The sequence below is a fragment of the Saimiri boliviensis genome, chromosome 15 (assembly GCF_048565385.1).
Source record: "Saimiri boliviensis isolate mSaiBol1 chromosome 15, mSaiBol1.pri, whole genome shotgun sequence".
NCBI classification, from domain to species: domain Eukaryota; kingdom Metazoa; phylum Chordata; class Mammalia; order Primates; family Cebidae; genus Saimiri; species Saimiri boliviensis.
This window is the reverse complement of record NC_133463.1, coordinates 78,764,033-78,789,303: the sequence shown is the minus strand read 5'-3', so window position 1 is coordinate 78,789,303 and position 25,271 is coordinate 78,764,033. Positions and strand designations below refer to the sequence as shown.

The window sequence follows — 25,271 nt, the reverse complement described above, 5'->3', positions numbered from 1 at the left end:
TATTTCTGGTTATACATTAGTTATAAGCAGACTTTTTTCATTCACTCAGCCACTATATATGGAGTGTAACTGTATGCCAAGCACAAGGCAGTGAACACAACATACTACAAAAGTCCATGCCTTTAGAGCATTCTAGAGCATAGTTTACATTGAAATGCTACTAGGTAACAGGGAAGGAGCAGCAGTGTGTGTGGATTAGAGTCACCTCAGAGTTTCTGTCGTTTCTCAGAACACATTATTTTGTTTGTGGGTGGAATAAAGGAGGCTGCCATGTTCAAGAAAACCTTGCAAGAAGAAGGTTTTCTACAAGAGTAGACATTGGTACAACATGTCATTTAATAGTTAAGAGGTGGGGGAAGGTAGCCTAATGAGTTATGCAAGCCACTTATCTTTTAGATAGTCTGGATAAAATACAGGGTACTATTTCTTATCATGTCTTCTGTTTATGCTGGTTCCCCTATACCATCTGAACTAATGGGTTTTTTGGCATCATCTCCTGAAATGCATCATAGGGAATGAATTTCTCCACCAAGAAGCCCCATTACAGCTTTGTCAGGCTAGGTTTTGATTTAGTGATAGCAGTATGTGCCTTCCAGACATAGGATGACAATGAGGGAGGGCCTCTGCTGGTTCTTAAGTGCAGGCAGCCCCCTTCTTAGATTAATCATTATTGTGACAGATGTGCTTTTGCTGAAACCTGGGCCAGAGAGCAGCAGATAAAGGTTTGGATGATGTCTCTTTTCTTCTTTGTTAGCCAAAGGAAGCCAGCCAGTGCTGGGCTTTTAAGAATGCAGTTGTTTAGAAAGGGGGTAAATAAAGCAGGAAAAGATGTTTTCTTTTTAGAAATTGGTATAAAGCTTTCTGATCTCCCAATCTAGCTTAGGTTCTTTCAGCTTCATTATCTGTTGAGAACTTGCCATGTTAGTCTAAGAAGTGATCTGACTGTGGTTCTCTACCTTGGCTGTGTGTTAGAATCATGCTGGAAACTCTTAAAAATCCAAGCCACATCCTAGACAATTAAATCAAAAACTCTAGGGGAGGGGTCTAGGCAGCAGTGTTTTAAAGCTGCCAGGTGATTTCAATGTGCTGCTAGAACTGAGAACTTCTGCAGTGTGGTTGGTTATACCAGCTACACAAGGCAGACAGTTTTTACCTTGAAAAAATTAGAAAACAGCGGTAGTATAAAAACATTGTCTTCTTATTAAAAGAAGAAACATGACAGAGTGAGTTCATTTAGATATCTTGTTTGATATTAAACTGCCACACTAAGGTTGAAAACTTTCTCTGTTGTTCTCCATTCCCATGACCTGATCACTGTGAAATTCTGGGAACTTAGAAACCTTTGGTACTGACTGCTCATGTGCTCATGCACGCTCGCTCGCTCGCTCTCTCTCTGTCTCTCTCTCTGTCTCTCTCTCTCTCTCTCTCTCCCTGTCTCTGTCTCTGTCTCTCTCTCACTCTGTGTGTGTTTGTGTGTCTGTGTGTGTGTTTGGCCAAGAATCTGTATGTGTTACAGCTTGTTTGTTTTTCATTTTTTGTTTTGGCTAAATTGCTTTTCAAGGAACTGCCTGACTCCTTGTTTAATTAACTTCCATATCCTGCATATGTGGCTCATTTCACAGCCTCTCCATCCCTTAGTGGTTTTCTAGTCCACTGCTAAGATTTATATGACGAAAATATCCACCTCATCTATTTATATACTATTTTGTTTATCTTGATGTTTTTCATTGTTTCTCTGAAGCACATTATTTCTGATCTTGTAATATTTTAAAATATATTTTTACAGGAATTTATTTTTCTCCTCTGAATTGCCTTTGTTGTTGTTCCTTTGGATTTTGAACTTCCGTAACTCTGAACTGGAAAGTTCCTGCAGATTTTCATCTTCTTGATCTCTGTTTGTTCAAATTCTAAATTATTTTCTGTTTTTCCTTACCGTTGAATTGCAACACTTAGTCTTTCTGTTTTGTCACAATTTATGGAGACTGACAGCAGAATCCACTTAAATAGTACAGCAATTAAACATATCTCTCATTGTTTCTTAGCCAACAGCCTGCAGGGATATGCATCCTTTAAAAAAGAGAAGAGGATGAGAAAGGTACTGTGCCATATAGTGCTGGGCATACAACCAAGAGGGCAGTAGATACAATTTGTTAGTGATGTCCAGTTACTAGTATTGCTGAGTTTATTCGTGACCTTCATTTTACCTTTTCTATTTCCTGTGCATACATACATGCAGCACTAAAACAGTGTTCTGTTGCCAGTATCTCCAAACACTGGAAAAATAAGTAACTGTTTTTTTCAGTTTCCCTGGGCTCCACACACAGCACAGGGCACAGCTTGCCCTTGAACGCTTCATAGCCTCTGTCATTGCCACTGTATCTGCTCGCGTACTCATCCTAGCCTCTGGGCAGACATGCAGAGGCACAGACACATGGGCATCCAGCTTATCCTCTCCTTTTTTCACCTCCCCATTTAGCCTGTCTTCTTTACCCACTTTGCACAGTTCTCTCAGGTAAGAGGCCATTCATTTCCTTGATAAGGATGTTTGTTTATTTGTGTTTCTAAAGTACATGCTATGTTCCAAGCACTTTGCTAGCTACTAGGATGCAACTGACTACGAGACAGATGTGGTTTCTGCCGCCCTAATAACTGTAATCTGGTGGGGGAGACAGATGAGTAAACAGGAATTTACAATGGAGTGTGGTCAATGCTGTGATGGAGTTAGTGCAGAGGTCCTGGGAGATCATGGCAGGGCACCCAACCTAGTCTCCTGAGTCAAAGAAGGATGTCCAGAGGAAGCAGCACCTCCACTGAGATCAGAGGGATAGAGGTGGGAGAGAACCTGCCACTTTTGAGGAAGTAAAAGATGTATGTTATAACTGAAGGATAATGGGGAACAAGAATGGTAATGAGCCTGGAAAGACAGTGGGGCTTATCTTGGAAAGGCATGGAAAGCCTTTAGGGTTTGAAGCCAAGGGTTGGCATGCTCCAGTTTACTTTTTAGAAGGACCATTGTGACTGCAATGTGGAGAATGGATTGGAGACGGCAAGCAGAAATGAAAGGTAACAAGTGTTTGTAGACATGACCCGGTGAGAGCTATTGGTGGTCTGGCCCTGAAGGGGACATGGGGTGGAGCTAGCAGAGATAGGGATTCAGGAATTATTTAACCCATGCCTGCTGTCTCAGGGCAGAAATGATTCTCAGCCCTTGAAAATGAGAGCTTGTCCTGCCATTTGGAGTCTTCATCTATGTTGTACATCATCTTGAACAGATCTGTATTAGCTTCCTACTGATCAAAGCATCTTCATGGATACGGACACCATTACAGGTTCCTCATGTTTCCCCTGGCTCCCAGACACTGGACTAAGTGTTGGATTAGTTGTGCAGTATCCATACATGTTAACTAACTCTTTGTCTTTGTTTGGCATCCTAGAGGCCAAAAATATTAGAGCAGTGTGATTCCTTAAGTTTTATCCCGTCCAACCCCCGTGATTAGCAATGAAGATGTGGAGAGTCAAAGAAGGGAAGTGATTTGCCTGGACTCCCATTAAGAATTGGGACTGGAACCCAGATGTTTCAGCTCCCAGTTATGTGATTCTTTGGGTCAGACGATGGCCTCTCTGGCCAATTTAGCTACAAGAGCATGTCACTTTGCCAGTTTTACTCTTCCCACTCTTTTTCAGCAGCAGTGAGTTAGTCTAAAAATGTGTGGCAGTTAAATAAATCAAGGGTGATCTTGGGTGAGCCCTTCTTTTAAGGCCCTGGGCCTCTCCAGAGGAACAGTGTGAATGTTGTCTTTTGGCTCTGCCCTTCTTTTCTGCCCTTTGTTTTCTTTGTCTCCAACAGCAGTGGACTCAGAACCTAGATTTCCCTTTCTTAAGCCACTTAGTGAATGGCAGGGAGCAGTAGGACTCTGAGAGGTTCTGGGGTTTTATTGTGGTGGGAGATAGTCCTGTTGCACTTCTGTAAGTTACAGCCCAACAGGTAGAAGCCTGGGCTGAGGAATCAGGTTGGGTTTCAGTCTCAGTCTGCTTGGCCACTGGGCATGCATGGCCTTCATTTTCTCATCAGTGAAATTGGAACAGTCATACTAATTACAGTTGACCCTTGAATAGTCACAGGTGTGAACTGTGCTGGTCCACTTAAACGTGGATTTTCTTCAGCCAAACATGAATTGACAATGCAGTATTTGCAGGATGCGAAAGCTAGTTATACGGAAGATTGACTTTCTGTATCCTCAGGTTTTGCAGGGCCGACTATGGGACTTGAGTATAAACAGACTTTGATGTGTCGGGGAAGATGATGGGACAACCACAATTAGATTTCAGAATTTCAAAGATAAGTTTTTTTAAAACCCAGTGCAGTGCCTGGCACATAGTTGATGGTAACAATACTTAAATTAGATCATTATTCTCTGTCTTTTTACTACAGTTTCCCAAACCAGAGATTTAACTGCCCACACAGCTATCCACCATCAGTTGCCCTAGTATCAGTTTTTAAGTGAAATTTCAGGAGTGTGGGATTCTTTGTTTCTGCCCTTTTAGTAGGTGGGAACTCTTATCTCTCATCCACTTAGCCCCCACAAAATGTCAGTTAAACTTGAAAGCTGCCTGACTGTGAAAAAGTAAGTAGGAACCCCTGGCCAGGGAGAGGGCGTCAGCCTTACATACTTAACAAGTGCCTGAAGCAGAGATAGAGATAAATATGTAAAAGCAAATTTTACCTGCTTGGAAGGTAGCATAATTTTTTTTTCTTTTAAACTAATTGTGTAGTCGGCTTTGTGCTCTGTAGAGATGGATGAACGGTTAAAAAGAAAGCGAGGAAAAGCCCGAAGAAATTAATTCAGTGGCATAGAGCTATGAATTCTTCCTTGATGCAGGATCAATGAGGTTGAAGGAGGTTAAATATGTGAGGGCCAGAAGGAACTATCATGTAATGAGTGATAGTTCGTCTAGCTGCTTCTCAGCAGGGCAAAACATGGGCTTAACCAATGGGAAAAAGAAAAGAGGAAATTAGGCGTTGGAGATCATTTAAATAGCGCAGGGACCCCTGATTACAATCCCTCCAGAGTTTTGCCCTGGAGTGAGCATGGCATCAAGGTGCTTGCTGCTTCCTCCAGTGGCCCAAGCTCTGTATGCCTTTGTTGAACAAGGTATTCATGGAGCTGAGGTGACTCTCATGAACAGAGAATACCTGTACAGAGAAGTACCCACGTGCAAACATCTGCTTTATCTGGTGTTTAACCAGGTAAACTTCTGTTTAGAGAGAAACGTCATCTGCAGAGTGGGGAGTGTCCTGTACTTTCAGCAGCTAGTACCCTAAGCTGGACTCGTAAGGAAGAAGTTTAGGCCTCCGTAGGTCTGTGTTTCTTCTGAGCAGTGATGAGCTGGAGGGATTCAAGTGTGAACGCTTCCCAGTAAATTCCACTGGCTGAGTTTTAGAGGTGAGCAAGGCTGCCTTTTTACTCATTACACAAGAATCTAGACATCCCTTTAATTGAGTGGCATTTTAGGTTCTAAAAGAAGGGGCTTTGAAAGACAAAGATGGGATATCATAAATCTTTTGTTTTCTATTTAATACAGCTCAGCTCCTGAACTTAAGATTTAACTTTGAAATATAACACAGCTGAGATCTGTCCCCAAAATATTTCTGATATCTCCATGAAGCCTAGTTAGGAATTGATAGAAAAAAAAATTCTTGTGCCACAGCTCCATGCTGTTTTTAGGAACCTTTCTGAAACCAGTGGCAGACCATATTAGAGCCCAGCATGAAGTCCACTCATGCACATCAGCCAGTTGCAGCTTATTGTGAAAGCTTTTTTGCTCCTGGTTTAAGGCCTTCCAGGCACAAGTCACATGCAATTAACAGCTACATTGTGTGCTTACTTTTTGCTAGATGTTTCATAAACATTATCTCATATAAACTTCATAATAACTAGGTATTGTTATCCCTATCCCTATTTGGAAAGTGAATTGAAGAACTGTGGAAAGTGAATTGAATAATTTTTGTATGGCTTGCCTAGGTTCATACAGCCAGTAAGTGCCAGAACTGTCTTGAACCTAGCTCTCTGTCTTGATTCAGTGGTGGTTCTGATCAAGCAGATCACCACTGCTTTCTCCATTGGTGGCTCCTGGCTAATCAATGTGATATAGTCTTTGGGGGAAAAAATGAGTTACTATCTTCAGGGCTTTAAACTTATCTGGGAGAGAATTTAGGACTTTGCTTTGTGAGACAGAATTGTGCTCTGTTGCCTAGGCTGGAGTGCAGTGGTGTGATTATGGTTCACTGTAGCCTTAAACTTCTGGGCTCAAGTGATCCTCCTGTATCAGCCTCCCAGGTGGAAGGACTACTGGTGCAACTACAAGTGCATGCCACCACCCCTGGCTAAATTTTTAATGTTTACTCATTTATTTATTTACTTATTTTGTATAGACTGGGTTGCACTATATTGCCCAGGCTGATCTTGAACTGCTGACCTCAAGCAATCCTCCCACCTCAGCCTCCCAAAGCACTGGGATTACACATGTGAACCACTGCTCTTGGCCTAGGACATTTTTATTATTCCCCATTATGTTAATGCACCAACCCTGTTCACATTCCTGTAGATTGGCTTTGTTCATCTTTTTAACTTCCAGACATGTTAATTTTAAAAAGAGGGCATCTTACTGTCTTTTTAATGGCTTTCGTTCTCTTCGTAGTTAAACGAAAGAGTCACTTATAATTTGCCTCAGTAATTGGACTGTGACTTTAAATGGCTTCTAGAATTGGCCTTTTGTTGCCTTTACTGGTGTAAAAATAATTCTGTTTTCATTAGCCAAGAGAAAGACTTGAGACTCTTAATGCTTTCCCTACTGCATGAGCAAAGCAGTAATCCCAATAAGGGAGAAGAGAACTTAGATTTATGGGAAGTCCACTGTGTGTTGGACACTTAAACATACTTTAGATATATTATCTCATTCTATCTTTCCAACCACATGAAGGTGCTGTTGCTATCCCCATTGCGTAGGTGCAGAGAGAATTAAAGGTTACTATGCAGCTGACAAGTAGTAGATTTGGAATTCAAAACCAGGCCTGACCAGCTCAGTTATTTCTGCTGTATCACATTTTTCACTTGTATATGATGAATGGCCAGAGTGAAGGCTGGGCTTTATGGGATACAGAGGAGGTGACTGTACACCAGGGGAAATTAGTGTCACCTTTCTGAGGGTCCGTGGCATTACCCTCTTCATATAAGTAACCTTGAAAGTCTTATGAGTACATTGAGAACTAGTTCCAAGTCACAGAACTGTTCTTGTGGTGAAAGTGGTCAAAAGGCTGTAGTTCATTTTGGTTATTGGGTGGAAAAGCCCTCTTTTTGTATACCAGCCATTGTTTCTTTATATGGAACGTTGCTTGTTTTGTCCCATTTTCTCATCTGCAAAATGTGGGTATTCTATTACATAAGATTATGAGAATTGAGAAGTGTGATAATGTAGGCAAAACATTAGCAGAGTATTTGGGACTTTAACATAGAGACTCAAATTGCATTAGTGGCAGGAGGAAGGTCTGTTTTATTCATTGTTGCTTCCTCAGCAGCCAGGCCATTGCAAGGCACATGGTGCACATTCAGTAAATATTGGCGAGTCATTGATTTCTTTTCTCCCTTTTTACAGATAATTTGAGCACCTAGCTTTGTGCCAGACAAGAGGGGACATGGGGTTCCTTCACACGAGAAACAATTCTACCCTCATGAGTTATATGGTCATTTGTGAAAACAATCTAAAGAAAATGACCCAGTGGTGAGTGGTAGATGGTGACACTTGAGGCTGTGGTGTGCAAAGCTGATTTTGAAATCCCTCCAGCCAGCTCTGGGGCTGATTGTGGTGAGGGTGGGGGGATCTTTACTACTTTTGGCTCTGCTGTCAGAATTGGACCTTGTACTATCATTCTAAGCTGGGTTGAGCCTGAGGACTGAAGGATGATTTAGTATGTCTTGAGGCAATATGATTTCAGGGAGTGGCTTGCTGGGGCATGAGGGGTGAATACTGGAAGTTAGAAAAGAGCCAGAAATTAAAATGCTGCCTCAGTTGGGTGACTGAATCCTCTCTTACCTGGTGGGGCAGCAACTTACTCATTTGGAAAGTCTTGGGGAATCCTTTTTTTTGGTATTCACACTGGGGTATGGGGACCAGCAGCATCAGTATCACCTGGGAGCATCTTCAAAATGCTGAATCTGAGCCTCCACATTAGACCTGCTGAATCAGAATCTGTGTTTTAAAGAGATTCCCAGATATTTGTGTGCAGTGTGAAAAGCGGGCTTTGGAAAAGAAAGGGCAATTCTGTAGACTTTGAGCCTAGGAACCGAGAGTATTTTTGTGGAGTTATTTGAATGTCAGTCGTTAAGCAGGGCTGCCAATTAGGGCTAATTTTTTCACTGTTTAATACTTGCCAAATATTTTGAGCAGTGGCATCCCAGACTGAGCTGCTAACCGACTAAAGGTGGCATGACTGCTGATGAAAATAATAGTACATTAGAGTTTTAAACTATTTTTATATAGTTCCTTTTCTCTATTCACAGAGCAGTCTTGTGAGATCATCAAATCTCTGCTTTACAGGTAATAAAAACGGAAGCACAGAGAAGTTGTGACAAGCCTAGAGTCACGCAGTAAAATCAGTAGCAGTTTTGAACTGAGGTCTTAAAATTCCAAGAAGTTTGGAGCTTGCTTTTTTTTTCTTCACCATCTAAATTTTCCATGTTGAGATACGAGAAATCCTCCATTTCTGCCATTGCATTTGTGTAGGTGCACAACAGGGCACCTAAGACAATTACAGTAGAGAAGAATCTAGACCAGGAATGGCATTTTGCAATAATCACCTCTTGAATAATAAACTTGGAAAGTTTCATGGTTGTTTCTGATTTAAAGCCTGGAAGAGCAAGCCATTTCCCTCTTCCTAGCTCAAAGGCCCCCTGCTTTGTAAAGCCTTCCCTCTGGTTTGGGGTTGGGGGCCAGGCAGATAATTGGTCGCTCATTCATGTTTTATTCATACATCTGTTACAAAGCTGATTGCACCGTCTTAACTGCACATCTTATTACCCACCTGTGCAGACGGGCTGTGAGATTCCTGAGGACCTAGAAAGAGTCCTCTTCACCATTGTAGCTCCCCTGTCGGGCATATGTTGGTCCTTCATACATGTTAAGTGAATGCATGCATGTATGCATGATTCAGACTTTGTTTTTTGTCTTTCTTTTCTTTTTCCCTATTGTCTGCTTTTTATAAATTTGTAATGGCATCTGAAAGGGTAGTAGGGGCAGGAAGCTAAAGGTGAGACATAAACTGAAATTTTTCAGTTTTGAGTTCTGTTCTCAGTTCAGCTCTTCAGCAGATTTTAGGAAAGCATTTTAAGGAAAGGGGGTCTGACTTGGGGCTTGAGAATGATCTGGTCCCTCACATGAATAAACAAGCGTCAGATGCAGCTGTAGTTGATACGTAATCCTGCACATTACCTTTCCTCGGTGTCCCCTTATAAGGGAAATGTAACAAGTGGTGTTTTAGGGAGCCCATGAGTTGTCAGGTTTCCATAGTTTGGAGAACTTTAACCTATGGCATCTTGGGATCTAATAAAAATAAACAATTCATGCCTGGAAATGTAAGTGAGAGTGAATCTCACTCTTTGCTTTGTAAATGGGGACATTGGTTGCCTTTTGAAGGTAGGAATGAAACGTATTAATTTACTCACTCCACTCATTTATGTCCCTTTACTTTCTCACTTACTTGTCAAACTTATCTACCTCTTCTTCCCCCTCCTTTTCCCTTCTTCTCCTCCCTCTTTCCCTGATCTCTCTTCTCATGGAAACCCTGTAGGAGATAGGAAGGTAATAAGTATTATTGTTTTGTCAGTGTCTCCATCTCACACCTTCCGTTTTTCTTTCTTGAGGGACCTCAGGAGATGACTTTCAGGAGACCTTTCCCCTTAATGAGGACAGTAAGTCCCAGGGACATGTGGAGGCAGAGATGAGGAGGCAGATGAACAAGAAGCTGTCTGGCCTATGTCTTATATAATTATTTTTTTCCTGGAATTAATATACTTAGAATGTATACTTTAGCAAGTGTCTATTTCTGGCTCCAGCATTTTTCTTTGGGTGTCGAACCTGGTTTTATCTCTGAGATTTTTCAACACTAGGAGAATTTGACATTCACATTCTAAGAGTGTTCTGTAATGTTTCCATTTACATACCAGTTTTCTTCATTTTTGGCTGGAGGGGTATGTGAATATATACAAGAATCTGAGGTTCATTTTTAGCTGCAGCAGAGGCAAGCCTCAGGGGAAAAGTCAAGATGACTGGATTCTTGAAATGGTAACTTGGCAACTCTTCTGTTCCTTAGCCTGCAAAACGTTTCTTGGTTTTAGAGGAGGAGTAGCTCCCGCTTGTGAAGGTCTTCGTTGAATGCATGAACCCTTACAATCCTTACTCCGTTTAATCCAAGCCACATCTCAGTGGCTTGAAAGCATGTCAAAACAAGGAAGGGAAAGTCTGTGTGATACATTACTAAAGTTGATTGTGTAGTACCTGGCATAAGGAGAGGAAGGAGTATCATCATTATCCTGTTAATGGCTTTGTCATGCCTCAGAGAATCTGCAGGAAAAGAGTCCACAGATAAAGTTCATTAAGTGGTTTGCATTTGGTAGAGATAGTTTGGCATTTTGAAAAGCTTTATAAATGTGACTGCAGCATGGGAAGAATGACCACCACTGGAATGAGAGAAGGCTAGAAGGACTTAAGGGGTTCTTTATGAAATCAGGCACACATCCCCATGTGGATGAGGCTAGACTCAGGCACCACATAGCCCTGGTTTAGGGTTGCTCCTCTTTCCAAGAAGGTTTGGATCCTATAGTTAGAAAAGAGGAATCTTGGATCTCTAGGTGAGGGCTAGAGAAAGTGTTCTGGGCATCTCAGGTTAGAATTTGGTGTCTTTGCTTAAGCTGAGAACATTCCATGTGAGGGAATATGGGCTAGTGTTGTAGGCCTTGCTGTTTCACTTGAAGTCCCTGCCCTTGAAGGACTTAAAGTCGAGGGAATGTGAGGAGGAGAAGTAGCACGGTTATGTGACACCTCAGCCAAAGTAGAATATGTGAGCCTTAAGAGAAGTGCGAGGACTGTGAGGAGTATGAAGTGGTTGGCAAATAGACTCAGTATTATATTTCATTCATTCATTCATTCATTCATTCTGCAAATATTTATGGAGTGTCCTTTTATATTGCTATCGCTGTGCTAGTATTGGTGATACAATGATGAATACGACACCTCTTGGCCCTTTGCTAACTGTTGAGTGCCAGGAAGGGTGTTCAGATGAATGACCATGTACAATGGAGTATGTGCAGTTATAGGTCCACTGTTGTTTGCTGTTCTGAATTCCAAATGTTCATAATTTTGACATGAAGTTTTATTTCATGAGGTTTTTAGAAACTAAAAACCTACTGGATCTTTAAAAGCTTTATTACCAGAATCTGATAATGGAGTTCTACCCTAGTCCCTACAGGGTATGTTGTATAATATGCAATAAGCGTACTGTAATTTCTTTCTGGAATCCACAAAATTATAAATTCTAAAATAGTCAGCCCTAGCTAAATGATTGTGGATACAAGTAAGATACTTGAGGTGATTTGAGAGTTTACCTGACTGTATGGGCTACCTTGGGAATATAACCACTCTTTATAACATCCTTTCTTTGAGAGTGGCATGTGTTACGTTATAAACAGCTGACTTAGAGACATTATTATAAATATGAGGCCCTCCAGTCCTCCTCTCCCCACTGTTTTCCTTTCTTAACAGTTTGGACCATTCTGCAAGGTTGTTGCCTCCCTAAGGATTTTGGGTGTTCTCTAAAATTTGCATATGATATTCTGTGCCTTTGGAATACACTGTTCAAAAATAAATTTTAAAGAATATTCTCATATAAAAGTAACATACCTACTTTGGAAAATACAAAACATAGGAAGAAGGAAAAAATGACCACATTATTACTATGAACACATTGATGCTTTTCTTGTGCATGTTTTTGTTTAATGGTGTTAGTCTGATGCCTCCTCCTTATTCATTATAACCTACCCATTTTTCCATGTTATTTATATGCTCTTGGTAAGTGTATTTTTTAATGGTTATACACAGTTCCATCCTGTGAATTTATCATGATTTACTTAACCATCTCCCATCACTGGACATTGTGATTTGTCCTTCCCTCCCTTCTTTCCTTCTATAAGTAATGCTGCTGTGAACGTCTTGCATTGACCAGATTACTGGGCAGATTACCTGTGCTTCCACAGTAGTTTTACCATAGTACAGATGCCATCTTCTTCCCATCGCGCCCTTGCCTAGTACATTTTAAATTATTGGAGGACAGAGTCTCCTTCAAATTTGTCTGTGGGTCCTTTACACTGCCCTGCTTACTGTCTTGAAGGTGATTAACACGTTTGGTTAATGGCTATTGCGGACCAGACTTATGAATGCCCTGTTCCTTCTTAGAGATAACATATAAGAGCTGGCAGTGCTCTGTAAATGCACAGCCACAGGTAGGACACCGTGGCTTCAAATAAAACATAAACATTTGCAGAGAGGATATTCTCAAAGATATCCTTTTTATTAATAGTTGTTTCAACAAGGATTTTTTTTTTTTTTTTTTTTTTTTTTTTTTTAATAGCAGCTCTTGCAAAAGAATGGAATTACCCTGAGGAGTGAGTTCTGGGGACCTAAACTGAAGAACGATGCCCTTGAAGTCAAATACTGGAACCAGAAAGGTTAGAAATAGATTAAAAGCCCCAGCTTTATCAGAAAAAAGCCACAGATGAAAAGCCTCAAGCAGCTTCCAGCATGGCTGAGGAGATAAGCTTCCCATATTTGCATTAATTAGCAGGAGCACCATTTATCACTGATTGCTTGATGTATGTGGCTGGAGCTCCTGCCAAGGGAAAAGAGTTCCATGCAGCATGGATGTAGGAGTAGGGCTAGAGCACAGCTTGAAAGAGCTTTGGGATGGCCTCACTCTACATGGGTGCTGGGTTGACTTTGTGTGAGACTGACTAGAAAGGACAAGCCTGGGCAAGAGGAAGGCCATGATAGGGACAAGAGAGTATGTGTTGGAAATGTTAAGTCAATTTACCAAACCTTCCCGGGGTCTCTGCTATATGCTAGAGTGAGTGGAAGAGCCAGGGGTACAGAGTTGACAAAACCCAAACATAGCAGTTTAGTGTTCCCCCTGTTAAAGGGCACAAAATAGTTATAATAATGTTCTATAAAATATGTAATTATGGCCTTTGACATAATCTATGTCTGATAGTTTGCAGTCAAACTTGTGAGATAGGGCTTACTCATTTTGCAGAGAAGAAATGCAGATGCAGAGGGTTTGAGGCATTTGCCCACAGAACTGGCCTTCAGTCCTTGACTATTAGGCTATATGGGTTAGGCTTTATGTCCTCAGCATCGCATTGAACTGTGTTTCCCATGGGCTGAGAAAATTAGCCTAACTAGGCCTCCTCCCAAAAATCAGTTTACCTCTCAAAAGTGGATGGATGAGTGGGTCAGTGGGTGAATGGGTGGACGGATGGATAGAACAAAGACAATACTCGTAAAGGAGGGTGTGACTGATGAGTAAGTGCATGCTGCCACCATCTATACTGCATTGTCCATTTGTTCAAGCTCTTCCTGACCTGAAGTAACCTTACCTACCCTATCTTACCTTTTATTATCCCCCAACATCCATCTATCAAGCTGTCTTTCCATCCTGTGCTTTCATCCATCTAGCCATTATTTGCCTGTTCCAGGTACTGTGCTTTGGGCAGGGAATATGCAAAAATGTATGAATTTCAGTCTTTGAACTCTTGGTGCATATGTAGTCAGCTTTGTTCAATTAGAGTCAGATAATTCTGCTTAACAATAAGTTTCCCTGTGTTCCTTCTGACCCCATTACTAAAAATGCTCTACCTGCGTTCCTTTGAGCAATACTCTTCAAGGTCTCCCTCCTTGGCCAACAGGAAGTCTTCCCTCAAATTGTGCTTATTTCCTTTTTTGACCCCTACAAGCCTTCTTCATCTGAATTTTTCCCTGCTATGAAGTGTTTTCTTATACCATTAGCATATCTTACCTTGTTTATAAACTGGTGTCTTGATTAATGTTCCTTACAGGTAGGAACTTTTGCTTCTCATCATTTCATAATGATGAGCACAAAGACATTAAAGTTGTTTGCTCATTTGTGCATTCATTTGGGCAGTTGCACACTTTTTAAAGCTCAGTAAATATGTCGGATGCTGTGAATTTTGATCATTCACACCAGTCTTGGTGTGATGAGCATGAAGGTGATGATGGCTAACCCTTATTGGTTACTTCCTGTGCACCAGGCATTGTTTTTAGTGCTTTACATACTTTAACTCATTAAATCTTCACAGCAACCCTCATTATATAGAGGAAGGAACCAAAGCACACAAGTATTAAGTTGCTTAAGCAGGATTAGAAACCCAGGAATTCTGGCTTCCAGACACTTTCTGTAACTACAGCACCATCAGTACACGAAGGAGTTCCTCTGGCTGCTGTGACTCCCGATTTTGTAAATAGCGTTTTTGTTTTATATCAAAGTGAGCGATGGACTTAAAGTGTGAATGGAAGTAGAATGTCATATACACAGTGAGATAAACTCAGTAAAATAAATGCTAGCTTCGTTTTTAGTTAATTGAGAATAACTTTGTAAGTTCATTTTGTAGCAGGTTTTTGTTATGGCCCCATTTTCACCAAAACCCATTGTTAGTGTTTTATAAGAAGCAGTGCAGTGTACTCCAGGTGGTCCTGGTGTCTAAAACGTGCTCTGCCCTTTGATACTGTGAGAACTTGAGCAAATTAATGCACACTTAGCCTTGTTTCTTCATTTGGAAAATGGAAAATAATTCTGCCTGGCAAATTTGTTGTGAGGATTGAGGGAAATAACACCTGTTATTTTCTAGCACCATGCCTAACACATATAGTATGTTTTCAGTAAGTGGTGGCTAAAAATAATAAATATTTCAGAAATTTGTTATCAGGCAGTGATTTTCTAAGTTAAGACAAGTACCAAATTATTTATGATATCTGTTCCAGTAAGGCCTTGACTCATTATTTTGTGTTTGTTTATTTTTCATCAGTATTGGAATGTTGTTGGTACTTTCTCAGCATGAACAAAACATGATAAAGTTACATCAGAAACCAGAGGTAGAAAACTTTCCACTGTGACATGCATAAACAAATATTTCACATTTTTAAAGAAAGTCTGGCTATTGCCTATAGAAGACAAAAACTGGTATCAGCCTTATTCCAGCTAAATTTGAATGCCAGGTTGACACAAATCATGGATGCTTTCCCAGAGCTTTCAGAAAAACAAAACCAACCTGTTGTGTTTGTTTAATTTTCCAAAGATGTCAGAGTTACAATTGGCAGAGTATTTTTGAAGCTACATATATGGCGACTTCATTTCAGAAATTAAATTTTTAAAAAGATATTTCCTGAATAGATAAATATGATTATAATTATATTTTTCCTTGGTTTTATTTAGGCTACCACAATTTTTTCTAGTGTTAAGATCATTTTGTTTTGGCTAACATACATAAAATTCTCTTCATTCATGAAATTCTGTGTTCACTAGTACCTGTAGACTGGCACCAAGTTCATTTATTTATTAATTTTTTTCTTTCCAGGTAGGTGGTTTACAACTCCTTGAGTATTCCATTTTTATTTGTATATGTTTCTGGAAGTTCTGCAAGGAAGATAAACTATTTAAAGTCATTACTGGTATATCTTAATGCTTATTTTACTAATACTTTTTTTAATGCTTGCTGTAGGAAAATGAATATGAGTTGCCAAGCCTTCCTTTTCTCTTAGGTCTGGTATTCCCTGAAGTAATTCACTCCAAATTTTGCTCTCAAGGAACTACTAGGACCATCTTTGTTAGAGATTGGTCTTTACTTTCTTAGGTCTTAAATAGGATGTGGATGGGAGAGGTTTTCCAGTTCCTCTTTCACAGGCATTAGGACAAATTTTTGTGGGCAGCCACCTACTCTGTCTCTCTCTCTTTTTTAGGATCAGTCTTTGTGGGCAGCCACCCACTCATCATGAGTCAGTCTCTCTCTCTCTCTCTCTCTCTCTCTCTGTGTGTGTGTGTGTGTGTGTGTGTGTGTGTGTGTGTGTATGTGTGTAAAAGGAATGATTGGTTTTACTACCTCATAAGGAGATCACATGTTCTTTATGGGGTGGGGGAATATTAGGAAAGATGTTTTTTCCCTCTGTGCAAAGCTGTCCTACTTTGTCAGTGGTTGCAGAGATACTTAACAGCTGCATTGCTAAGTTACCCCTCCCTCCCAGTGGCTGCATCCTACAACACAGTCTACATGTGGTCTCTGTGGTTCATTGTCACTGGTTCCCAAACATAACCAAAGGAAGCCATTGGCCTTGTAGAGTGGTGATGCTTATCTTCATAAATCCTGGCTGTACCTGGGCACATCCCCTTTTAGTTTATTTTCAGCCCAGCCCTCATAGCTTACGTTCCCCTGCTTAAAAAGTTTCATGGAGTTTCCATTAACTTTAGGGAAAAGTTTAGTAACCACAATTTGACTCCTGTTTTTACCTTTATGGGGGTTCATTTGAACCTCATACTTTGTGGGCTAAGTTACACTATAGCCACTTGAATCCATTTATATGTATAATTTATTGGTTTTACTACTGTCTAGAATGCTTGTTTACCCCTGTTTTCATTTTCCTACTTTTATTGTTCCAGTGTTTTGAGGTTTTGGATCATTATTACTAAATTTCCAGGTTTTATGGATAGAATTTTGTTTTTAAAAGGCATCTCTTCTTTAGGGCCCCCAAATTTTGAAGAAGCCTTATGCCTTCGGTTGGCCACTTTAATTCCTTCTCAGGGATGGGTTTTGCCCATAAGCACCTCTGTCCTCTGTGCCAGTGTACTGGGAATTTAAGGAGGATGTGATGATGATGACTCTAACAAAAAGCTATCCTGATCACATACCCAGTCCCCCACAAGGTTTTTGTGGATACAGTCAGTGAAATACTCTCAGGCCATCTAGATTAACTCTTCACTGCTTCTGGGAATTTCCTACGTCTGATGAGTTTCTGATTCTGAAGCCCCTTAGGACTGATGTTCTCATGAGACCTTGGCCTTCCATCCAAATATTGATATTTCTTAGGACATGGAACCATTTGTTTTAGGCCCTTACCCTTTGTTGAATATTATGGTTTTTCAATTTAGACAGTTACTGACAGAGATTCTGTTTTGTTCATCAACCAAATCTGATTTTCTATACCTGGTTTTAAGGCCTCATATTATCTGGCTCTTCCTCATGTATCCAGTCTCAACTACAACTTTCTGTTCTTACCAAGTTAGTCTCTCCATTCTGAAACACTGTTCCCCACACATCCCTGCCTTTGCTTGGCCTTCTCCAGCCATCTACACCCTGTCTTCTTTTAAGGCTAAGTCCAGATGTCATGCTCTCTACAAAGAGGTCCCTCCAGCCCATGTGGATACATGTTTCCTCTCTCCTACGGTCGTTACTGCAGGGCTCACAACCTGGTGGCCCGCTTGCCAAATCCAGCCCATGCAGGTTTTGTTCTCTCCACCAAATTTGACCTAGTTGCGGTTATTCGTATTTCAGGAAATTTCACATAAATACTGGATTTCTGGCCTGTTTGAAAAATTAGACCATTTAATAATACTGAACTTCCTTTCCCAATTAGCAAAAGCCAGCTAAAGCTATTCAATTAGTAGCTGTTTTACTTAAATAATGAAAGTTGTTGTAACTTTATCACAGCGATACGTTCTCCCTGTTATAATAGGTCAACCTTGCTTCTTTTATTAATATTATCTTCCTGACCCTAGTAACTATCTGAGTTTGTGATCCTTTGGGTTCTTGTTCATTTGTCTACCCCCACCACACTGTATTTCCAATTATTTGTGTAATTTTTATGAGTAGGGATAACAGCTTTTAAAAAATATATTTTCCCCAATAATGTGGATACTCTTGAGTAATTGCAAATTAGTGGTTGGTTTTGATATTGTGGCTTGAATGCCATGGTTGATGTACACATACCAGAACTTTTTTTTTCTTATTTAATCTATGCTACTTAGCTAGCCTTAGCAGCATTTGAAAACCTTAATAATGTAGTTCTGTCACAGACAAAACTGTGTTGCACACCTTAGCATCTCTAAGGCTTGGCCAAAGCGCAGAGTCATAAGAGCAGGCCTTAAGCACTGAAAGGGACAGTGCTATAGAGAGGAAGGGTGACTTGTTTTATAGTGTGTAAGCCTCAGTTTCAGCATCAGCTTCTCTAGGAGATTTTTCTGATCCAATATAGATGTGTACTCAATAGCATTTATTGAGTACCTCCTTGCTTGTAATTAAATGCCTCTACATACTGTATTTCATTTAAACCTTGCAACACTCCTGTAAGATAGCAACTCTTATCCTTTTTTATGGAGGTGAAAACTGAGGCAAAAAGTTAAGTGGTAGATTCCCTAAAAAGTGGTTTTAATACTAATTCCAAAATCTGAAGCTTTAACTACTCTTGCAAGCTGCCCTTCTGTAACATCTCCCTCTGAACTGATGTGACTATTGCTTATGCTTTTGCTTGCCTCTCTGGGAATTTATTGAGATTGAAGGAATATGTTTACATATTTTAATATTATTTTTCTTCTTCTTCTTCTTTTTTTTGTTTCTTTTTTGAGACAGAGTCTTGCCCTGTCACCCAGGCTGGAGTGCAGTGGCATGATCTCAGCTCATTGCAACCTCCACTCCCGGGTTTGGGAGATTGTCCTCCCTCTGTCTCCTGAATAGCTGGGACTACAGGCATGTACCACAATGCCTGACTAATTGTCATATTTTTAGTAGAAACAAGGTTTCACCATGTTGGCCAGGTTGGTCTTAAACCCCTGACTTCAAGTGATCCACTTCCTTGGCCACCCAAAGTGCTGGGATTACAGGCATGATCCATTATGCCCGGCCCGTATTTTAATATTCTTAACACCTAAAACAAGACTGGCACGGAGAAAATGCTTGGTAAAGGAAATGTGTAAAAATGTGCTTCATTTTTTTGGCCAGCATATTTGTAGATTTTTGTGTGTCTCTCTAGTTAAATTCTCATTGGTCATATCTGGGACAAGGCTTTTTTCTCTTTGGGCAACCACTTGTATTATAAAAAGGAGAAAGGCACTTAAATGATTTAGACTTTCAGTTTGCCAAAAGGGGATCTTATTAAGTGCTCACAATTACATTCATGCATCATGATTAATAATGAGTATCCACGTGGAGTGCAGATGGTACCAGTTGTATTGCAATTGTTGAACCTTAAGCAGTTTCAGATGAGATTTCAAAAATATTTTGATTTGTTTTTATAAATAGACTAATAAGCTGTTTCCAAAAGAAGGAATTAATATACAAATACAAAAGGAATTTATAGTTTTGACTAAAACATCTACAAGTTTGGAGTCACAGTATATTTTATGTTTATTTTTTTCCTATTTGGCAAAATAAGTAGAGAAATAGCGGTTTCCCAGTTATGGATTATTAGATTCCTAAAGCATTGTATACTTGCGGGAGCTTAGGTACTTCTTCTTTGACAGTGTGATTAAATCAAATTGGATTCTAATTAAATGATATTGCAAAATATAGAACATACGTATTTGCTTGGTACAAGAGTAATTGCGGTTTTTGCTATTACTTTTTTTTTTTTTTTTTTTTTGAGACAGAGTATTGCACTATCACCCAGGCTGGAGTGCAATGGCATGATCTCAACTCACTGCAAGCTCCACCTCGTGGGTTCAAGCGATTCTCCTGGCTCAGCCTCCTGAGTAGCTGGTATTACAGGTGCCTGCCACCATGACCAGCTAACTTTTTGTATTTTTAGTAGAGACAGGGTTTCACTATGGTGGCCAGGCTGGTCTCAACCTCCTGACCTCAAGTGATCCACCTACCTTGGTCTCTCAAAGTGCTGGGATTACAGGCTTGAGCCACTGTGCCAGGCACCATTACTTTTAAATGGCAAAAGCCACAATTACTTTTGCACCAATGTAATATAAGATGCAGAGTTTCTTAGAGGAAACCATGATTGTGTATTTTGATTCCTGGGTTCCCCGCATATCACCATATGGATATGTTACAAAACAGAATGAATTAAGTTGTTTTTTTTAACCCCCCAAAAAAACTATTTTTTATACTTTCGATAAGTTTTTTAGCCTGAAAAGTTGGACCAGTACTTAGTTATATTTACAATACCTATACAGGAGATATAAACCCCTGTTCTTAGAAAGTAAAAACCCCTGTCGTGATGAAGAAATCAAGGGCCAAGGAAGGTATTCCCTTTCCCCCAGTAGTAAGTTTTCAAATTCAGTTAATAAGCATGCATCAGTCTTTACCGAAAAAAATCAAGAAAATTTGATGGCATTGACCATAAAGAGATTTGTAAAAACTTAAAAGCAAAGGAGAAAGCTGTAAGTGGTAGGGAAACATTGTTTATGTTGATCCGTGGATCTCTAATACGAGTTTTATTGAATTGTAGGGTTGTTTACTTCTCCCAGCAACCTTTGTGGGGAGGATACATATCATTTCCAGTTTCACAGATAAGGTAATTTAGTTTATCTGGATAAAATAAGGTGTTCAATGTCAAATAGCCCTAGGTTATCTGACCCCAAGCCTCTGCTCTCCTCTGCCATGCAACACAGCCACTAAGTATAATGTGTTTTTTGAGTGTGTATACATACATACTCTTAACCTATTATTTGGAAAAATAACATGTTGGTTGTTATATGTTATTTGGAAAAAGTGAATCTGTAAGCATATTACCCATTTTTAGACAAATCAGTGACTATTAGACAAATCATTGACATGAATTCTTGGTTATCATTTGTTTAAATCAAATGATGCTATTAATGGCCAAGCAGAAGAATGGACAGATAAAATTCTCATTTCTTTGTTTATTTTTAAATTTAAATAAAAACTGAAGTGTTAAATTCTAACATAGAAAATTTAATTCACTTTTGGCATTCTTCCCAGCCCCAGTAACTGATCGTTCTGAATTTTAAGTAACTGGATAATTCTATTTTATTACAAATTTTCACTCTCTGATAGAATCTCTGCTGAGTATGTATTGCTCTTCCTCTTTTCTGTTGCCTTTTGTTGATGAATAAATAACACTATGGCTAAAAGCTGGAAGAGTCCAGTAGGATGATTAAGTTATATGAATTTGCTCTAAGAAAGTTCTAGTCTGAATTCTGAAAATGCTGACATTTTCTGAAAATGCTGCTGCTGTGGCAGACTGTGTGTCAAGGATGCCTCCCAGGAGTCGTGCTGATTTGTGAGGACTAGTTGTCAAAAGATTTCATGACCATTGTCACAATTAGACTTTATCCACAAAGTGCCCAGTTTCTTGGGACATATAATCACAATTGAATATATAACACACCACTTTTTAAAACTTGTGTTCTAGACCAGAGGTCCACTACCACCTTATCCTGCTAGATTCTCCTGAAATCCATCCTCCATATGAGAAGTAAAAGTAGAAAAGGGACAGCAAGGAATATGAGCAAGCACTGGACTGTCTGGCGAAATCATCTTTGTTAGGTTCTAGCTGGGCTGCTCACTGGCCTTGTGGTGTGTTTTAAAGGCTTCTTGATTCCTTTCAACCATGGTTTCCTTGTCAGCAAAATAGAGTCAAGAACAGTAGCTCTGCCTACCTCTTTTTGATGACCAAATGAAATAAGGAACATATAAGTGCCAGTTTGAGATACTCTTAGAATAGTACGAAGTTGCTGAATGAAAACACAGACTTACGTGTCTAACGTGGCACATAGTTGATGTTTACTAAAAGTTAATTCTCATCTCCTCTTTTTAGTTGTAAGTTTTATACTGATTATTTGTTCAAGAGAATCAAAAAGTTGTAAATCATCTAGTCAAGTCTATTTGTTTTATAGATGAGGGAACTAAATAAATCATCTAGTCAAGTCTATTTGTTTTATAGATGAGGGAACTAAAGCTGAGGGGTTAGTTTCTTGTTTGAGATCACACAGCTGATAAGCAGCCCAGCTGGAATTTGAACCCTATGCTTGTTTCAAAAGCAAATTTATTTTCACTGCAGTATGCTGCTTTTACAATTTCTGTTCCCCAACTCTATTTAAAAATATGCTTAACTATCTCTCAGAAGTGGATTTCTAACACCTGCTATTAACATCTACTGCGATGTGAGCCAGTCCCCACATTCCCTCATTGCCGTATTGAAGACTCCATGTGGGACAGCCATGGATCTGGCAGAGAAGCTGATTGCAGCAGAAGATGTGGGTGACTTCAGAACCCCTAGCACTGGGTGTATGATTCAGACCTTACATGAGAAAAGAGTGATTTCCTGTGCCTCCCCTGTGTACTTTTAGGCTATAGCAACCACAAAGTTCAGAAGACTGTGTAGGATTTGTGTACTTCTGTCATTTTTTTTTTTTCCTCTCAGTCTCATTGTGAATCAAGGGCTTGATTTTGGAGATTTTGCTTTTACCTGACAACCAGAGGGACTGGGATTTGTTCTGTTTCTTATTAGATATCACTTTCAATACCTTATTAGGTATCACTTTAAATAACACCTCTTACTTCAGCTTCCTCATCTGTGAAATGGGTTTGAGAGTGCCTCCCTTGTTTGTCTGTAAGGGTTGTTTTGAATGAACTAATAGGTGAGGAAGTGCTTTGTAAACATTCCGAACACCCTTTAATTGTGAAGGCCTTTATGAAAAGACATAAAAGTAAGAGATAAAAGCCATGGACTTGAGTTCTGGTTCTGCCCTAGAGTGGTTACTGGGTAGGGTGAGTAGATGTTGGCTCGCCCAGAAATAACAGCTTTCTCTCTTCCGTTTCACCCATGCATATTTCTATTTAGAAAGGGTATTTAATGCGTATGGGTGAAATATCCTAGGAATTAATCAGGGTTTTTTGGGTCCTGTATTAAGTCTTTTATCACGTGTCCCAGTCTAATATTTGTGCTCTTAGCTGCAAAACTGGATGATGCATACTGAAAAGGAAAAAGAGAGAAATGCTTATTTGCAAGGAAGAGTTTTGCAAAGAATGTTTTCCCATTGGCCTATATTGTCTTCATGTGTTTCTAATGAAACAGAAGCCAATGAGTTTCTGGGTAATTTCTTTGTTTCCACCCTGACCCTGTTGATGTCAGCAAAAAATGCAGTTTGTTTTTGGATAGGGACACATTTTCTTTTTCTTTCTTTCTTTTTTTTTTTTCTTTTTTCATTTAGCATAGGAGTGGTGAATTTTACCTGCCACACCCTTTTCATTAAAAAAAAAAGTCTAGATTATAGGATATGACTACAGCTTTCTGTGGTTGGTCATATCCATCCTAAAGGTCTGGGCTCAAGAGCTTGAAATGCTTGTGTTACTACAATGAAAAGCATTCGTAACACAACCTGATAAGTATTTATTTGCTCATTCCCTTTATGCTATTTATGTAACATCATAAAGAATTAAGGAACTCATGGTTTGGGGGCGTTGGTGCTACTTTACATACTTAATTTTACAAGGCCCTTTGATGTTTTTTTTTTTCTTCAGGTTTTTCAACACACTTACTAGGTCTCTTCTTGTGGCACAGGGAAATAAATATTCAGGCTCACTGAGAACCAGACTACTTGGGATTTCTTTTTGGCCCCTTGAGCTCTACAGAGATGAGGTCCTCCCTAGGGACTCCCTGCCACTCTTGTACATCTCTGTGAACTCCATTTGCAGTCTGAAAACTATCCTGCTAGGTCCATGTGATGGGCCCACGAACGCCTACAGCCCTTCGTCAGCAGACACAATATGAGCGTCAAAGACGTTTATGTAATCCAGGGACAAATTTGTAAGCTCTTGTGAGAAATCTTACAGAAATCATTTCCCAATTGGAGCTAATGGCTGCTTGCTGGTGGTGTTTCCTAAGGCATTTAAAAGCCATGTCTATATCTGTACTTCCTTTATTCCCACTCTTTAGACTTCTTGGTGTCCTGTTAGATTTAGATTGTTATGACACTTAAGTTTTATATCTGTCGTGAGTTTTGCTTACATTTATAAAGATGGGATTGTCTAAACATTTTTCATGTGGTAAAAATGGAATTCATATTTTGAATTTGTATTTTTTCTATTGAACTTTCTAGTTCTTTCCCCTCAGCTTCATCTGCTTCATCTTTTGTTGTTTTAGATTCACCGGACATAAAGAGCTAGCATGGCTTATAGTTATTGGTGTTTTTCTCCTGTTGCCTTGTCCTTGTTACCAAGTGGCTGTTACAGGAAACCACCTTTTAGGTGAATGGCCAGACTGGATGAGGCAGACTCGTTACTCTCTCTCCCTGGTGCTGTTTGGCAGCTACTTTCTCTTCAGTCTCACTCCTGGTTACTGCGGCCCGTGGTCCTCAGCCAGAGCAGGCATCATAATCAGCTAGGAGATTCTGATCTGAAGGGTCTGGTGGGAGGCCTTTGGGTGTGCATTGAAAAGCGCACACGTGATTCTGATGTGGACAGGTGAGGGGTTTTGCTCGCAAAACTGGACCCACTGTGAGCCAGCGAGGCCACACGTGGACGAGAGGCCCCAGGAACTGACCTCCCTCAGCAGCAGGCAGAGTTCTTCCACCCTCCACCATTGAGTTCACTTAGTTCTCTGTGTCTGCCAAGACTGCTCCTGGCACTGTCAGTGCACTGCTCTCCGTGTTCCTTTGTTTCTGTTCTTTGGTTTCTTTTGACTCACACTTTCTACCTTCTCATAGTTTAGGGTCATTCATGCTGCCACAGGGCTTTTTTGTTGGGGGGAGAGAGACAGAGAGAGAGAGGGCACGAACGAGTGCGCGCGAGCTTGTGTGTGTGTGTGTGTGTGTGTGTGTGTTTGCAGTCTTGGCTCTCAGTTCTGTTTGGCCTGCAAATCCCAATCACAAATCCATTTGGTCAGAATTCGGGCTAAGTGCTTATTCCAGATAATCTCAGCTGTGGCTGAGATACTGTCACAGAAGACCCTGGGATCAGCCTTTGGGACACACATGCCCGCTTTTCCTTCTCAGGATACCTTTCAGTAGCATAGACCATCACATATCTTATCAAGCTTGCTCCTTGTTCTTCATGATTGGCCACAGTAGAAGAAAAGCCGAAATTTTGAATTCATAGTTATGAGTTACAGTTTTTATTAGCATTTGTTTACAGTGTGATTTGGGGTAAATCATTTATCCTTTATAAAATGGAGACTAATGTAGCTTTTGTCAC

The 25,271-nt window shown here is 40.0% G+C and overlaps 1 protein-coding gene across 6 annotated transcripts in view; it reads left to right on the top strand.

The window, feature by feature from the left end:
• The window catches only part of ASAP1 (ArfGAP with SH3 domain, ankyrin repeat and PH domain 1), a 417,488-nt gene that overhangs the window by 147,283 nt on the left and 244,934 nt on the right, over nucleotides 1–25,271 (top strand). The window lies entirely within an intron of this gene.